Below are 16040 nucleotides of genomic sequence, written 5' to 3'. Positions count from 1 at the left end.
TCTTTCTTTTCTTGTAAGTTGGAGGAGTTGCAGTTTGGGCCTGGGTGCTGTGTCTGTGCTCTTCAGCTCAAGTCGAGATCTCTACCACTTGAGCTACAGTGCCCCTTCAGGCTTTCTGAAAGGGTTCATTGGAGATAACCATCTCAAGGAATCTCCTGCCCAGGCTTGTTCTGGACCATGGTGCTAAGTTCTCAGCCTCCTGAGTAGCTAGTGTGACAGATATGAGTCACCAGCGCCCAGCTTCCCCTTCAAGTTTCTAAGTGGTGAATAGGAGATAATAGTCTCATGGGACCTTTTGTGTCTAGGCTAGTTTAGAATCCAGATCCTCAGCTTCCTGAGTAGGCAGGAGGACAGATCTCAGCTAAGGCGCCTGAGCCGTGACACTTTGCTGCAAGTGGGTCCTTGGATCTGCTTGGTGGAGTGTTAGCCATGAGCCCAAGAGGAAAATCAGCGCCTAAGGTCTGAGTTCAAGGTTCATGATGGAGAAAACTAAACCAAAACCAAAACAATTGTCTGAAGGAGACCACTCATTAGAGTTCAGTACATACATAAATTTGGCCCTGCCTTGGGGACATATCTGAGCCTCAATTTTCTCATCTGTAAGGTCATCTTACTTGTGGGGCTCTTACAAGGAACAGATGAAAGAATGCACTTAGTGAAGGACTCAGTACACCTGACCTCGTGAAGGACTCATCACATAGCTGTATCCCACTCGCTGTCATTAGAATTAGGGTGCTTTCATCTATATTACCATCTTTCAGAAACATGTCACAAACCACATAGTTCACATCTAATGATTTAGAGGGCTGGGTATTTGCGGGGGGAGATTTGGGGTTGGGGATTCAGCCAAGGGAATTTCACTCAAAGGTTGGGGGGTACTGTCCTAACATCTTTAACTCAAGGCTAGAGCTCCACCACTTTGAGCCACAGCTCAGAGTTTCGCAGACTTCCTGCCAGGGCTAGGTTTGAAAACCACCAGTATCAGATCTCAGCCCCTGAGTATCTTGGATGACAGGGCTAAGTGAGCCAGCAGCATCTGGTTCCATGGACCTGGGTTGCCATGGTTTCCCTCTGGCTAAGTCAGGTTAGATGGCAGTTGTCAGTACCAGATTCCCTGCTCACTCTGTGATGAGGTATTTGCAGTCCTATCCTTATATTGTGGGCATTGGAACACTCTATCTTTTTGTTTGGTGCCAGGCCTGGGTCTTGAGTAAGGGTCTAGACACAGTCCATAATCTTTTATGCTCAAAGCTAGTGCTCAACTGCTTGAGTGACAGCACGACCTCCCGATTTTTCTGTGCACATGGTAGTGAGGAAAGGAACCCAGGGCTTTGTACATATTAGGCGAGCACTCTACCACTGAGCCCCAGGAATGACAAGTGTATAAATAGATAAATGTGCAGATAGATAGATAGATATGTAGATAGATAGATAGATAGATAGATAGATAGATAGATAGATAGATAGATAGATAGATAGATAGATAGATGTAGAAGTTTAAAACAAGAGAGAGATGTCTGTACATTATGAAATTGCATATACTATATTAATACCAATTATGGGCTACTAAATTACTCTTTCCTTTTTTAAGTATCATGATTGAATACATAATAAAGTATTAATTGAAAATTAGCCAAAGTAGTATAATTGTTATGTATAAGTTTATAATATAACCATATACTAACATCTAATTTAACTGTTACTTTTATAATATTCCATTTTGTACAGATGCATATCAGAATCTGTTTCTTAGAATCTGCTGTCATTCACTAGTTGCAGTACTGGGATTTGATCTCCAGGCCAAAGTTGTCAATTTCGGCTATGGCTTCCCTGATAGCCCGTCTGAATATCAGCAATGCAAGGTCATGTATATTTTCTGTGCCTTGTCATTTAGACCCAGGATGTTCACAACGAAAAGAGCTTAAAAAAAAATAAAACCACCATCTTGAACTTCTCGTTTTTTTTGGTTTTTGTTTTAGTTTTGTTTGGGGGGGTCCGGTGTGGGGCCTGAACTCTGGGCCTGGGTGCTGTCCCTCAGCTCTTCAGCTCAAGGCTAGCGCTCTACCACTTGAGCCACAGTGCCACTTCCGCCTTTTTTCCTTTTGCTTATATGGTGCTGAGGAATCGAACCCAGGGCCTCAGGCTTGCAAGGCAAGTGCTCTACCACTGAGCCACCTTCCCAGCCACGAACTTCTCGGTTTTATTCTTCTGCTTTTAATTTTTTTTGCCAGTCCAGAGATTTGAACTCAGGTTCTAGGATCCCAGGGATGGCTGTCACATAGTTGCCAAGACCTAAGTTCCAGCCCATGCTTGGGCCAACTAATAATAATAATAATAATGCCCTGGCTAGGAATTTGCACCATTTTTCTGGCAGGCCTGGGATTTGAACTCATGGTCTGGGTAAATCTGTGGCACTGTGGGTGAAGGAGAAAGCTCACCATCCTTGAAGATAAGAAAATCAGACCAGTTCCCAGGGCCTGAATTGAAGCCCCAGCACTAGAAAAAATAATATTTATATATGAGATCTATTTACATACACAGTTTTATTGTGTATGACATTTATTACCCTTATTTCTCTTATAAGATTCTTTTATGACATCATATCACATAGGATATATTTGCATATGGATCATACATTGTCTTGAGACCTAGGACTTTTACAGAGAAGGAAAAAAAATGTGACAAATTTGGCTTTGTACTCCACGAATGAATTTCTGGCCATGCTGGGATTTCAACTCACGGCCTACAATGTGCCCAATCCATATAGGGTTCACAGTCTTAGCACACCAGCTTCCAGAAACCTGAGCTGCCAGGAAGTCCTGAGGACCTGTAATCAAGCCACAGTAATGCCCAATGAATAGATAGATAGATGTGTAGGTTGATATATATATACAAAGATGGAATGTGAGGATATCATTAAATTATATATATTATTATCAATTACTACTTATTAAATTATGCCTCCATTAAATGAAGTATCATGGTTGAATACTTGTTAAAGCATTAATTAAAAATTAGTCAAGATCCTACCATTAGGGGATACATACCATGGTACTAGAACGGAAGTTATAAATCCAATAATTTTTGTGTGGCATTCTAAACTGGACTCATGAATTCAAGGCATATTTAAGTATTACTTTTATAACATTCCATTATTACTCAGATGAACAGAAGTGAGTTTGCCAGGATCCTCCATTTGTGGGTGGCAGTCCTGGCATTCCAACTCCAGGCCTGGATAAATTACTTCAAATGCAAACCATTGGAATGACACAATGAAGATTTCAGATTGGTATGATGAAAAAAAGAGCAACAAGAAGAAAAGAAAGCCAGGTGTCAATGGCTTCTGCCTGGAATCCTAGCTCCTCAGGAGGCTGAGATGTAGAGAATGCCAATTTGAATTCATCTGGGGCAGAAGAGTCTGTGAAACTCTAATTTCTAAGAGATCACAGGGGAAAACAAACAAACAAACAAAAAACCCTGAGTGGTTGAGCTGTGGCTCAAGTTGCAGAGTGCTACCCTTGAGCAAAAGGAGCTCAGGGACAGGGTCTAGGCTCATAGTTCAACCCCGGACCTGCCACAAAAAAAAAAAAAAAAGGAGGCAGTAAGTCCATGTCTCTGTGTATGGATGACAACATATGGATGATGGGCATTCAGCAGGTTGCCCATGCCCAGCCCCCCAACCTGGGCAAGCTAGGACAAGCCCTCAGAGAGCACAAAGTCTAAGATGGCAGCTTGAACAAAGCATCCATTTCTGCCATTTAAGAATTGAAGCCCCGAAGGCTTTGCCTGGGCTGGTGTGTGCAACGGTTGCCTTATGTTCTGGCTGAAGTGTCCCATCCAGACACCTAGCAGCCAGCCACTGCCTCCAGGGAGACCACAGTTCCTAGGCTGTAGGAGTTGTCAATGGTTCTGGTTCCATATTTTTTATACCTATGTAGGATGTCCTGGTGGCCATCACTTATTCATCATTCCTCATTGTAGAGTCTCAGGGTGGTCCTAAATCTTGGCAAAGATATGCAATTTCTACACTGAAAGCTGTAAAGCAATAAATACCACCCTCATACCTCCTGTCACAAGTGAGCCTTGGGCTCTCAAAGTGCCTTACTGGTAGAGTGCTTACCTAGCCTGCACCAAGCCCTGGATTTGGGTCCTTTTTCTGTTTCAGTTCCACAGAAACAGAAAAACCCAGAAGGCACACTGTGACTTAAGTGATAGAGTGCTAGCCTTGAGCAAAAGCAGCTGAGGAACATGTGCAGACCCTTAGTTCAAGCCGGAAGACTGGCAAAAAAAAAAAAAGAACTGAGCTTCCTCTTGGACTCAGAGGAAGGCCAAGGTTAGAGGTAAGAAGGTAGAGGGCAGGTGCTGATGGCCCACCCCTGTAATCTTAGCTACTCAGGAGGCTGAGATCTGAGGATCACAATTACAAGCAGAAAAGTCTATATGAGACACTTTTCTCCAATTAAACACCCAGAAAGCCAGAAGTTGAGCTGTGGTTCAACTAGTAGAATACTAGCCTTGAGCACAAAAGTTCAAGGATAGTGTCTAGGCCATAAATTCAAACCTCAGAAGTGGGCTCATTCACACACCCACACACCCACTCACGCACAAACACACACACACACACACACACACACACACACACACACACACACCCCAAGATCAGATCATTTGCCATTAAGCCTGAACAAGTTCCATCTCTAGAAATTCACTTCAAAAAAAAGACAGAGAAGAGAAGGAAAGATTTGCTCCATGCGGAGATAATAACCAGTACCAAAATTCCACAGGAGTTCTAAGATGTGGAACAGAAGAGAGCATCAGAGGCAGAAGGGACAGCATAGGCAAAGGTCCTGAGGTGTGCTGTAGAGCAGGTGGTGTGGGTGGTGTGGTCTGGGGCTTCAGACAAGTCTGGCAGGACACTCAAGGCTGGGTAAAGGTTTCTACTTAAGTCACAGATAGGTAGAGGGTGGGGGTCCCACAATGGGGCCCAGAGGAAGATTAGCTTGGCTTTTCACCAAGGACTCCAGCCATTTCCCATGGCTGGAAGCTTATTTTTCACAACTCATGATCATCAGGCCTCCTTCACATGGAGAAGTCAGGGCCAACGCAGGCTTATTAAAAGCTTCTAGCCCAATGCCAGCAGTGGCTCAACACCTCTAAATCCTAACAACTGAGGAGACTGAGATGAGAGGTCTTGGGACAAAACCAGCACAAGGGAGGAAAGTTGGACTCTTCTTGCTGATGAACTAACAAAGGCCAGAAATAGAGCTGTGGCTCAAGAAGTAGAGTGCCAGCCTTGAGGGCAAAAGTCAAGAGACCAGAAGCCCAATCCCTGAGTTCAAGCTCTAGTACTGGCACAGAAAACTAAAAGAAAGCTTTCAGGAGCTCCCCAGTGCACTGTGGTGAAATGCCAGATCAGCCATGTGCCGGTGGTTCAAGCCTGTCCTTAATAGCTCCTAAGAAGGGTGAAATCTGAGGATCATGGGTCAAAGCCATCCCAGGCAGAAAGGTCCGGGAGACTCTGATCTCAAAGGAACCTCCAGGACACCAGCAGTGGTGCTAGGCTCAAGTGGTAAGCCAAAGAGCTGCGCAACAGCTCCCAGGCACAGAGTTCAAGCCCCATGACCAACACCTGGTCTGCATGGACCTCACTGTGTGGCTCTAGGCAGAGTACTTTCCAGTGGGCCCCTGAGGGTCTCCCAATGTCTAGGTGGCCTACGATTCTTGAGAAGAGCCTCTTTGGAGGCCTTTGCATACTGAGCAGGCCTCTGTATCAGAGAAGGGTCCCGCCTTGGGGTATAGAGGTCACGGGCAGGTCATCAGAATAGCATCTCTCATGTGTGCAGTGAGCATCTGAGCAGTAAACCGACACCTTAGACCATGGTTCTGAGCCAGGAGGGGCAGGAGCTGCAAATGGCACCACAGGTAACCCCCACACAGGTATCACAAGAGTATGAATATGTCAGGTACCCTGTGGGCAGGTGCTGAGTTGGGATCATGAAAGTCTTGTAGGCTCAGGAATCCACAGCCTGCTGGCTCGGCTGCTTGTACCAGTTTCTATGCCTGGACTCCCAGACCTCAGAACCCTGCATTCCTCACCAGTGCTTGGGGCAGATGAAGGTCCAGAATCGTGGGCCAACTACAAAGGAGCATTCATAGTGTCTTTCTCTTGGTCCTGTGACACTGTGCTCTGATGGAGCAGCTGGTTCCATGGAACTTACTGCCATGGCCCAGACCCCTCAGCCCAAGAAAGAAATAGAGAAAAACCACTTGATCTGCCTGGAGAGTTCACTGTGACTATGCCTCAGGATTGCCCCCAGTTCTAGCTCAGCTCATCATTACCACCTTCTTCAGTGTGTGTGTGCATGTGTGTGTGTGTGTGTCTGTGTATTTGTGTGTGTGCACACAGGCCCTTGAGTGCACATGAATCTTGGTACTACGGTTTGAAATCAGGGCCCGGGCTCTGTCCCTGAGTTTTTTCATTCAGGGCTAGCACTCTACCACTTGAGCTTTTCTTCCAGTTTTCAGGTGGTTATTTGCAGAACAGGGTCTCACAGACTTTTCTAGCTGGGCTGCCTCTGAATGGCAATCCTCAGATCTCAGCCTCCTGAGGAGTAAGGAATAAGAGAGGATGAGCTATTAGCATCTATCTGGACACACTTTCCTTCTTGGTTAAAACAGACGACCTCTCTCCCAGCCAAGCATCCATCTACAGCTACCCCTCCTACCTCAGGCTTCAGAAGAAACATACCCTCCCCTGAGGACAAAGAAATGGGATCAGGTTTGAGCTTTATGTACTCCACACAGTCAGGGGCTGCTGAGAGCTGATATGGAGGCCAAAAATCTAGGACAGAGCAAGTAGACCGCTGTTAGAACAAAAAGCATGTGAAAAGACATCCTTACAACTCGGTGCCAGTGGATCATGCATATAATTCTAGCTACTCAAGGCTGACACCTGAGGATTAATCAAGATTCCAAGCTAGCCTGGGCAGACTCTTCTTTCCAATGAGTCACCAAAATGCTGGGAAGCAGACCTAGTCTAGTTCAAGTGGTACAACACCAACCTTGTGAAAAAAAGCTAAAGGATACCACCTAGGCTCTGAGTTCAAACCCCGGTAAACACACACACACACACACACACACACACACACACACACACACACACACATGCATGCACCCACTAACATCCTTAGCAGGTGCCAATGGCTCATACCAGCAATGCCAGCTACTCAAGAGCTTGAGCTCTTAGGACAGCAGCTTGAAGCCAGCCCAGGCAGGAAAGTCTGTGAGACTCTTCTCTCCGGTAAACTACCAAAAAAAGGTGAAAGGTAAGCTCTGATTCAAATGGTAGAGTGTTAGCTCAGGGACAGTGCCTAGGCCGCAAGTTGCAGCTCTGAGATTTTGTTGTTGTTGTTGTTTTTAATAGACATCCTTTGCCAACCCCACCCACACAGGCCATAAATCCAGATTTTGGTCATCCTAGATCTCACTTCCACCTCTGCCACTTCCAAAGTACTGCCTCAAGTGGCCGGTGTGTAGCCAGCACTGGGTTAGGAAGTGAACTTACACAACGGGGACATAGCCTGGTCAAGGCTAATGCTCCAGAACATTGAGGTACTGACCATACCGGTCTCTCATCCCTTAGTTCCCTGGCCCTGGTATCTAAAGTCTGTGCTTCTGTATTCTAGGCATCTGCAATTGTCTAGAAGGACCTGAGAGGCACATCTGTGGCCACAAGTTAGACTTGCCTGTGATAAGGTATACTGACATTTCCTAGATACCAACAGATACTTCCAAGCCACCTTGGCCTCACCTCCCATGTAGCCCCAGATCCTCCTTGCTTGGGCGGCCTTCAGTCAGTGATTAAGCTCAAGTTGGCCAAAGCAACTGGCAACCACCCTTCCCCGACTCCACTGACTTCCTGATGGGAGGGATGTGCAGCCAGAAACCCAGCTGAGGAAAAGAACAGGACATTGCATGACTGAGCCCCACCCATCCAGAAGCAGGGGAGAAGCTATGCCAGCTGGCCCTTCTGACCAGAATGCCCTGGAGGCAGCCAAAGATATGGACAGCCGGACTGGGCCCCAAAGAAAGCTAGAATATAGAGGTCTCTGGCAATTTAGGACTCATTGTAGACCCTGATAAGGAGCTAAAGGCAAGGTTGCCTTGGAGGAGGGGCACCATCCGAGGTAGGAAGAGGCAGACAGGCGCCCAGACACAAAGCAAGATGAGAAAAAAATACACTCACATACAAACATACAAACATACACACACACACACACACACACAGAGGAGTAGCTCAAGACCTCAGCAGGCCTTGAGCAATGGAACATCCCAATCCCCGAGAAGATAGCACTACCATTCTCAGACCAACTGTATACAAAACTCAGAGCCTCTCACACATCTGGTTCATAACACAGCATTGCATCTCCTACTATACATAGCACTATGCAGAAAACTCAGCTACCTATTTTTTGCTTGTCAGTCATGGTGTTTGAACTTTGGGCATAGACACAGTCCCACAGCTCTTCAGCTGAAGGTGTGTGCTCTACAACTGGCGCAAAAGCATCACTTCCGGTTTTCTGGTGGTTCCCTGGAGACAAAGAATCACAGACTTTCCTTCCCAAGCTGGCTTTGATATGCGAACTTCAGATCTCAGCCTCCTGAGTAGCTAGGATGACAGTTGTGAGCCACTGGCAGCACCCGACTTCAGCCACCTTCTTACATCCAGGGGAAACCCAACTTGTCAGGCTATGAACCACACGCAACCCTTCACTTCAGACTTTGACACCAGCATCGAAAACCATTCTTCCATGGACGGAGAGAATATAATTGACACTACCTTCCCAAACCCTGCTTCCATGTGCCCACTCCCTGCCTAAGACAGGCTATACCCTCTGAACTTCTTGGTAAGGCAACACCCATCCTGCTGTGACTTCACAATTGGACAAAAATGGAGAGTTCTTAGAATTGTTGTCTTCCAACCCAAGCACCTCCACTTCTTCACCATCTCTTGCAGGCAAGGGGTGTCTTTATTTATTGGGTTTTTTTTTTTTGGTTAAAAGGCTTGAACTCAAGTCTTGGGTACTGTCCCTGATGATGATTTTTGCTCAATACCAGTGTTCTACCATTTGAGCCACGGTGCCACTTCCGGTTGAAGATTGGAGATGGGAGACTCATGGGACTTTCCTGCATGGGCAGGGAAAAGAGATCCTCTGGATCTCATCCTAACTGAGTAGCCAGGATGACAGGCATAAGCCACTAGTGCACAGAGTATGGTATCTCATTCTTTAGAATTTCCACCAAGTGCTCCTGTAGACACTACCACCTAGACACTCCTGTACCTCCCTCAGGGACAACAAAGGGAGTCTCAGAATCTGGGTAGGGACATGGGCATTAAAGAACCCCCTCCAAATCACTTCCCCTCTCTAAGCTCCCAGCTGACTCCTCTTGATGGCCTGGTCATCCGGAGCAGATCAGAACAATTAGGATTTCTGGATCCTGCACCGTATCCCCCCGCAAAACCACACTGGTACCTGCGGATTTCTGGAGTCAGCTGCTACATGTCTCGGTAGAAGATTTTGGGAGGATTGCTGATAACTCGGTCCAGGGGTACCCAGGACAGAAGGAGTGTCCATCTCCCTTCTGTCAAAGGAGAGACAAAGCATAGATGCATCTAAGAGCTACAGGGCATACCCATCCACCAGTTACCGAGGTCACTTGGAGTGCTGTTGTATATTGACAGTCGTGGGACTTGATCTCGGGGCCAGGGTGCTGTCCCCAAGATTCTTTTGTTCAAGGCCAGCGCTTTTCTACCTGATCCCCTGGGCAATGTCCAGCTTTTTCTGTGGATGATTGCAGGACCAGAGGAATCTAACCGAGGTTTTCATATGTGCTAGGTAAGCCCACTACTGCTAACACACAATCCCAACCCAACATAGCTGTTGTCCTTTTACGCCTCAGGGCTGTTGTGGGACAGACTTGCACATCTGTACCGAGTTTCTCACCAGCAGCCCTGGCTGGAAATGAACTCAATCTGCTATGTTTTCCTTATTTACAGCATCTTTCTCTCTATGTTTCCTGTCATATCCTCCTTGGTAAGCAAGATCCCCTTTCAAGTGCTGCCACTAAGAAGCCTGCTCCAATCACCCTGGCAGAGTGGGACCTTCTTTGTGCAGGCTGCCAGCTTTGTCACGCTCTGTCTTCTGGCCGGTGTGAGTTGAGAGTGCATGAAGGGGAAGGCCTGGCTTCCACCACACAATTTCTGAAGGCTCTGATATACCACCCAGGGACCGGTGCTATATCACACTCTGGGAGAGGGCACTCAAGGACAAGGCAGTCTTGGGGTAACAAGGTGGGTCCATTTCTTTGTATGGGCTTGAACTGAGGATCTGGGAGCTTTCTCTGAGTTTTCATGCTCAAGGCTGGTGCTCTACCACTTCAGCCACAGCTCCGCTTCTGGCTTTTTGTTGGTTCCATGGAGAGAAGAGTCTCACCAGCTTTGGGCTGGCTTCAATCTTTGATCCTCAGATCTCTGCCTCCCGAATTGCCAGTATGTCAAGCGTGACCCTGAGCCAGAGGTGATGGGCACCAGAGCCTTACTTTTCAGCTTCTGTTTACCTTATGTCAACTTGCAATCCCTAGATAAAATAGTCAGTTACAGGGGATCAAGTTCCTCTCCTAGGCTTGTTAATGCAAGGGGATAAAGTGTCTTTGGGAAAAGCTAGTTTGAGTTGGCCTAGATGATTGTGTGTTTGTGTGTGTGTGTGTGCATGATAGACATAGAGAGAGAGAAAGTATGAGTTTCAGTGATACCTACCCCGTCTCTGTAATGCCTCATCTTCCCAATGGTGAGTACATCCAGAATCCCCACCCCAAGGAAGGTGGGTAGGGGAGGGTATGTAAGGTCACATCGAGTGCGATGATCTGAATTCTATCCATCAACTGAAGCCTGGAGTGATAAAGGAGAGAAGGAGAGGTTTAGAGGAACAATAAGGGAAGCCCCTTACCTTTGGCTACAAGTACAAGAAAGATCTCCAAATCCATACTTATTGGTACTAAGATAACAGGTGCCAATATTCATTTACTTCATTATTTTTTTTTGAGTCCTAGGGCTTGGATTGAGGGCCTCCGTGTCGTCCCTGAGATTCTTTACTCAAGGCTGAGGCTCTACCACTTGAGCCACAGCACCACATCTGGCTTTTTCTCGGGGGGTTGGGGGGGAGTAGATCTATGTGAGGTAAGAATCTCACACACTCTCATGGTGGGGGGCTCTGAGTCACAATCATCAGACCTCAGCCTCCAGAATAGCCATGATGGTGGGCGGGACCCACTGGCACCTGACCAGTACCATCTATTCATAATCCCCTACAGCCAGTGCCGGGAAACCCTTATTGCAACCCCCTTGTCGTGAGTGGGAAGCAGACATGGATGGGTTTGATACTTCCAACAGCCTACCTACCTTTGAGCACTGTTCTGGATCAATCTGATGACAACTTCCTCCTTTTCCACAGCAATGACTTGACTCTGTCACAAGATCAAATGTCCCCCAAGAGGTGTCAGGTCTGGGATCTTTCCTCTGAACACTACCCCTCCTCCCTGAAACCACACACCACAGCAAAGCGAAGTAGACATAGAGTGAATTCAATTTTTTATAACCAGGGTCTGGCCAGAAAAGTGGCCGTGAGGATCAGAGGCCCGGGATCTAGCTGGGTGGGGGGGAATTGAGAAGCCTCCTTGTCCACTTTCCTTTAACCATCTTAGCAGAGGATAGTGGGGAAGGACTCACAGGACGGACAGACAATGAATAACCATCAGGGTCTAGCCCAGGCACAGAGGGGCTTGCCTCAGGGAGCTAGTTCAACAGGCTGAGTGAGACAGCTTCTGACTCAAAGCCCACATCTAGAATGAGAGGGCAACCTTAAGTCCTATCCGCATGGGGATGCTGGGCCACTTCCTTCATCACCCATTTAACCAGCTCCTGGGTGTGAAAGAAAGAGAGATAGAGAGAGAAAGAAAGACAGAGAGACAGAGAGAGAAAGTCCACTTTAGCTGGGTGCAGGTGGCACAGGACTATAATGTGTACTACACAGGAGGCTGAGATATCAAGATATTGGTTCATACTCAGCGGAGGCATTAACATTTGTGAGACTCTTATCTCCAAAGAACCAACAGAAATCTGGAAGTAGCACTGTAGCTCAAGTGGTAGAATGCTAGCCTTGAGCTGAGGAACCCTTGGACAGTCCCCAGGCCCAAAGTGTAAACCCCACGACTGACAAGAAGTGGGCTTCTGACCACAAGTAGTGGACTGAATAGGACCCATCCTCCTAGGGAGCATAGCAGGGAAGTTAGGCCGAGCTTCCTGTCAGCGTGGGGTCATAAGTACGTCACCCAGCTATTCCGTGCTCTGTTTTCCCCAGCTGCAAAATTGAGCACAGTGAAGGATTCCCTTCCTCATTGGGATAGGGTAAGTATCAAAGAGAGACATGTTTTGTTTCATAATCCCATACCTATAATACGATAAATAACAGGCCCCATCTGAGCCTGTCCTGGGTATCTTCCTGTCATATGCTCACAGAATTTCCAACAACCATATCTGAGAGCTGCTCCGCTTTTGCCTAGCCTTGTCCCGGAGATCCCCCTGTACTGATCCCTTGTTTCCTTACAACTGTCCCGGGAGAGGACTGAGGTCTGATGGTCAAGGCCCAACCCAGAGCTTCATCTGTGGTCAAGAATCGGCTGCCGTGGACTAGTTTGGGACAACCCATGTAAACCACTGACTGAGGTTGGCGCTATATGTCTAGCATCCCAACTACAGATGACCAGGCATGGTGGTGCACACCTGTCACAGGAGGACCACCATCCAGTTTAGCTTGAGCACATATTGAGTCTCTATCTCAGAAATGCCCAAGACAGAAAGGCTTGGCTCACATGGTGGAAGAGCTGACTGGTAAGACTTAGGCCTTGAGTTCAAACCCTAATATACCAAAAAGAATCAAAGGCCTGGTGCCAGAGGATCATGCCTATAATCATAGCTACTCAAGAGGCTGAGATCTGAAGATCACAGTTCAAGATTTATAATAGGGTTGGCCTCCCCCAACAGACATCATTATGAAAAGAACCAGAGTCTCACCCAAGCCAATATGCTCCATACTAACAGAGCTTGCATCCTTCCTAAGTGCTGGCCAAGCTCTCTGTCCCCCAGGGGAGCCACAGCCTGTGGGCCCCACCCCTAGGTCCTCCAAAGATCCCCCTGCCAACAACCAGGCCCAACACCCTTGAGCCACTCATCCACTTTTAGCGTTTTCTTTTTGGTGGTTAGTTGGAGATAAGGGTCATACAGGTCCTCCTGCCTGGCCCTTAGGCCACAATTCTTCCATCTCAGCCTCCTAAGTAGCTAGGATGACAGGTGTGAAGCACGGATATCCAGCTAAAACCCAGGATTCTTCACGTACAGTGGAACCAGCACTAGAACCTTTCATTGTCTATGACCACCCAAGCCTTTTGCACACTGTAACAGTTTGTTGGATAAATAAACGAGCATCTGTTTCTGACAATACTACAGAAAAGTCCCATCTGACTCAGGTAAGCATCCTTGGGGTGTGGTGGGGCTGGGGGAGGTTTCCATGCCTGATGTAGCTCTCCCACAGTTCTCCATCATCCCTGTTCCCGCCCTACTGGTGCCACCACACTTAACTATTTTGACTCAGAGCACGGGAGCCATGATGGACTTGCTGATTCTGGGGGCTCTGGATACATCTCTTCTCAAAGATCTCTGTCCAGGTGTTAAAGGGCCTGCAGTAAGCTGAGGGGGTAGCTAAAGGAGCCTCCTTTGCTCCCCTAGGGGCCAGACAGGATGGTCCACCACATCCGGACCCCAAGTTTGATGTTGGAGAAAAAGGATTCTCGAGGCATCCCGGGTCTAGAATCTTCCAGATTCCAGAGCAGGAGCTGGAAATCATCTCTGCTCACAGCTGGCAGGTTGGGAATGGCGAGGTCACAAGCTCTGCTCTCCATGATGTCTTCAACTCTGGTGGTCACCCTAAAGAGAGCCAGAAGAGAATAAGCAGCTGCTGGAGAAAGGCAGCCAAGGCACAATATTTATAGCAGGAGATGATTTGGCTTGGAAACTCTACCTGTGCCACTTTGAAAGTCATTGTTTGGCAGCTGAAACCCTCTCTCTAATTTGACCCATAATCCCAGGCATTAGTGGAAATTGCCAGTTTAAAGAAAAATCCTGGAATAGCTGGCATTTCAGTTCTCCCATTTAAACTTAAAGGGTTCCAAAGTCAGTGGTCCCCTTTTCTTTCCAGACAACGTACAGCAGGTTACAGAAACTGGCATTCGGCGAGCCTTAGCTAACTGTCACGTCTCAATACTAAGCAGGCTCCAGCAAGGGGTACACACTTGCCTAACACTGACCAGCTGGAAAGGGCCCAGGAGGGACACAGATTGCAGTCTGCCGGACTTCAGGGAGGACTGCCAACTGGTACACTGCCCTGGGAGGGAACCCACTCCACCAGTGGCAGCCCAGAGCCGCCTGCCCAGATGCCCACGGACACTGTCATTGCCCTGGATAACGTTCCCCTCTCATCCTCAGTCATGGTGAACCATATGCCCTGTCACTCTGTTTATCACTTGCCAGTCCCTCCTAGCTTCACAGCCCCTGCTCTACTCCCCCCTTCTCATTCCCTAATTATGTTTGGCAGTCACATTCCCAACCCTCAAATTAGCTCCAACTCTATACACCAGAGCAGAGTGTCTGACTGGAAGAGTGCCGCTGTGGTCACACTCACCTCACGAGCTTCTGGCTGAAGACAGAAGGACAGGTGTCCACTCTGATCTCCGATTCACAAAAGCATCCTAGGGGAGACCCTAGCAGGCCCAGCAGCTACTGTGGGCTACAGGAAAGGGGGAAGAGAGAGGTGGAAAGAGGGGAAAAGGAACATCTATTGAAACCTTCCTCAAAGGAGCAATGAAACTGAAAACAAAAATTGTCCCTGGGCTCAAACTTGGCATTGATGACTAAAGAACTTTACACAGACACACAAAATGCTTCTGCTCTTTTTAGACACAGTGACTTAAATATGTTTTCATTGTTCTCATCTCCCTGCTCTCCCAAAACACACATACACACACACACACACACAACAATCCAGACTGGTGACAGAAGACTCTTCCATGCAGGCCCCATCTGAGCCCTTTCTGGGTATCTTCCTGTCATATGCTCACAGAATTTCCAACAACCATATCTGACAGCTGCTCCCCTTTTGCCTAGGCCTGTCCTCGAGATCCCCCTGTATTGATCCCTTGTTTCCTTACAACTGTCCGGGGAGGAGACTGAGGTCTGATGGTCAAGGTCCAACCCACAGCTTCATCTGTGGTCAAGAATCGGCTGTCGTGGACTGAGTTTGGGACAACCCATCTAAACCGCTGACTGAGGGTGGTGCTACATGTCTAGCATCCCAACTACAGATGACCAGGCATGGTGGTGCACACCTGTCACAGGAGGACCGCCATCCAGTTTAGCCTGAGCACATATTGTGTCTCTATCTCGTTAATGCCCAAGACAGAAAGGCTTGGCTCACATGGTAGAAGACCTCACTGGTAAGCCTAAGGCCTTGAGTTCAAACCCTAATATACCAAAAAGAATCAAAGGCCTGGTGCCAGAGGATCATGCCAATAATCCTAGCTACTCAAGAGGCTGAGATCTGAAGATCACAGTTCAAGATTTAAAAAACAGTTGGCCTCCCCCATCAGACATCATTATGAAAAGACCCAGACTCTCACCCAAGCCACTATTCTCCATACTAACAGGGCTTGCATCCTTCCTAAATGCTGGCCACACTCTCTGTCCCCCAGGAGAACCAGCCCCTGTGGTCCCCACCGCTAGGTCCTCCCAAGCTCATCCTTCCACCAACCAGGCCCAAGGTAGTAGACAGTTGCAGGGCATACAGATCCCTTGGTCTTATAATTTGATGGTGCTGAGTCCCCATCAAGCATCTCACCTTTCCAGGCCCCCAGACCTCAGCCACAAATTCCAT

The sequence above is a fragment of the Dipodomys spectabilis genome, unplaced genomic scaffold, assembly GCF_019054845.1.
Source record: "Dipodomys spectabilis isolate Male_0828 unplaced genomic scaffold, ASM1905484v1 ptg000108l, whole genome shotgun sequence".
Classification (NCBI taxonomy): domain Eukaryota; kingdom Metazoa; phylum Chordata; class Mammalia; order Rodentia; family Heteromyidae; genus Dipodomys; species Dipodomys spectabilis.
This window is presented reverse-complemented; position numbering follows the sequence as displayed.